This window comes from Leucopleurus acutus (assembly GCF_964270905.1).
Source record: "Leucopleurus acutus genome assembly, chromosome: 1".
NCBI lineage: Eukaryota > Metazoa > Chordata > Mammalia > Artiodactyla > Delphinidae > Leucopleurus > Leucopleurus acutus.
The window spans coordinates 195,622,092-195,624,585 of NC_139142.1; the positions used below are offsets into that span (position 1 = coordinate 195,622,092).

The 2,494-nt window shown below is 44.7% G+C and overlaps 1 pseudogene across 1 annotated transcript; it reads right to left on the bottom strand.

Moving 5' to 3' along the window:
- Nucleotides 1-741: 741 nt before the first annotated feature.
- On the bottom strand, nucleotides 742-1,350 carry LOC309964428 (ADP-ribosylation factor-like protein 6-interacting protein 1; annotated as a pseudogene). The gene has a single exon. The product of its transcript is annotated as an ADP-ribosylation factor-like protein 6-interacting protein 1 (transcript).
- Between the last annotated feature and the right edge of the window lie 1,144 nt (nucleotides 1,351-2,494).

Below are 2,494 nucleotides of genomic sequence, written 5' to 3' on the forward strand. Positions count from 1 at the left end.
CCTAAATACCATCTCGTGTAAGCCTGCTACTTAAAAGTCTTTAAGGAGGTACTAAGTTCAAGTTTAAGTGCAAGGGAACAAGAGTTCTAAGCCTGTCAGATTCCGCATTTGGGAGGAAGGATCAATGTTTCCAACAAATTGCTAAATTCTGCACAAGGGAGAAGCCAACACATACTAGGCCATGGAATTAGGTTCATTTTATTCCACGAGGATTCTTCTCCCACGGTATCAAGACAGAATGAGGCATGAATCTTAATCGGTCTCTTCATCAGAAGTGGTAAACTTGGTTTGTATATTCATGAAGCCAGACAGTTGTTTAAGCAGCCTGTGGAAGCAGACAGTAGAACCAGCTTCCTGTAGTCACAGACCACTATCTTGTATCCAGCTAAAGCAAAGATCAACTTGAACAGTTATCCCAGGCCACTGTTAACTGTACTAAAGGATGAAGTTCACCACTGTATTATTTTAAAAGTAAGAGTTCAGTTAACCCTGGGTGAGAAAAACCAAGCCCGGTGGTAATGATGAATGAGTTGTCCATATAAGGCCAGCGGATGAGAGCGCACCCATGAAGACACTGGGCATACAGCCTTACTTGGCAAGTCGGAATTTCTACTAACTAAGGGCAGAATGAGGGACAGCAAAGAGCTACTTCTGTAACGTTTTAGTATCCAGACAGCGTAACAGACACTGTCCCCAAGGACCACATATACGCCGTTAATCACACTGCATAAAGCAGATGCGTTATTCATTTTGCTTTTCGTTTTCTTTGAGAAGCTTGTTTATCTCTCTTTTGGCCATTCCAATGTACTTCAAAATGATTCCATGTTGGTTTAGTCCAGGAAGCAAGAGTAAGAAAGTCACTATCAGGTGTGTGAGAAGGAGGTTGTGGACTTGCTGTCCCACCCAAGCAACCCCAGCAAGAGAAATGGTCACGGTCATGAAGTACATTTTAGGCTTTTCTTCCTTTAGCGTAAAGAGGCGTTTCCAGCAGCCCACGGCTCTGCGTCGTCTTTACTAGATTGCTGCAAATTTCATGGGATCTCTGCTGTTGCTCAGTGGTCCATTTATTGGAGCCAAAAATTCTAGGCGCTAGAATGGGAACAAGGTAGTCAGCCAAGCACAGAAACATACAAAACAGGAAACACCTGACAGAACGGATGGATCTAGATAGTAGATAGTCAGAAACTCCAAAGAGACCACACCCATGATGGCAGGTGGAAACCAGGCCTTTTCCCATCGGAGGACTTTATCTGCCATCAGAATCGCTTCTCCCCATCCTTGCAGCTGCTCTTCCAGACTTGCAGTCCCCGCGGCCGGCAGGTTGGTGCTGCGATTATCTCCTTCCTCCATCGTTCCCGAGGTGCCCCCTCAGCGAGAGCAAGACACCCCCCAAACTGGCTTTCCTCAGAGCCCCTTGCGACAACCCTAGTGAGAGCAGGATTTTTAAAAATATTTATTTATTATTTATTTAGGCTGCACCAGGTCTTAGTTGTGGCATGCGGACTTCTTAGTTGCGGCATGCGGGCTCTTAGTTGTGGCAGGCATGCGGGATCTAGTTCCCTGACCAGGGATCGAACCCCCGCCACCTGCATTGGGAGCGCAGAGTCTTACCCACTGGACCACCAGGGAAGTCCCTCGATTAAGGGTTTTAAGCAGAAGAGGGATGTGGTCATATTTGCCCCGAGGAATGATTATTTTGGTGACAGGTAGTAGATCAAGGGGGATGAGAATGGAATTCACTTAGGAAGCTCCTCAGCGCGCAGCTGGAATTGATGATCGCCTGAAATAAGAGCAAGGATGAACGGTTGCATTTAGCTGCCGTTTCTTTTTGTTCTATAGATCAGAGTAAATTGACAAAAGCACAATGTGGAGATGGATATGAGATGTCAGACTGTCCCTTTTCTAATTCAATTTTTTGTCCAAGTACATATATCCTCTTTGTGATGTGAAATAGCATAAGGCATAGAATAAAAACCAATGTGCTCTGTACCACATCTCATTACCCCTGGTCTTGTTCTATCAAGGCTCCCATTTTCACTCCTGTAAATGGTTTCTTCTGGGATTTACCTCCATGATCTAAGTAATGTGTTACATCTGTTACAATTAACAGACAAAAAACAATTGAACATGACTTAAATAATAACATTTATTCTCACATAAAAGAAATTCAGATTGGACAAGCTTCACACAGATGCTGTCTGCCTGCATCTCAACTGGCTCCTCTCATGATCATAAGATCGAGTCTTTGGTTCCAAGAGTCACATGGGAAAAAAATCCAGTGGAAAACGAAGAGAGACTGTTCTTACTGTGAGTCTTTGTTTTCTTTAGTTTATCAGCAAATAAACCTTTATCAGAAGCTCTCCAGCTCCCTTTGCCTCCCGCGCCGCTGATTTGGCACACGTGCTGGATTACCCGTTGTTGACTGGGCCTTGTCACCACCCCTTCTAAGGTCTCCTTTGCTCTGAAGAGGAGAAGGCAGGAGCGACATTTGCTA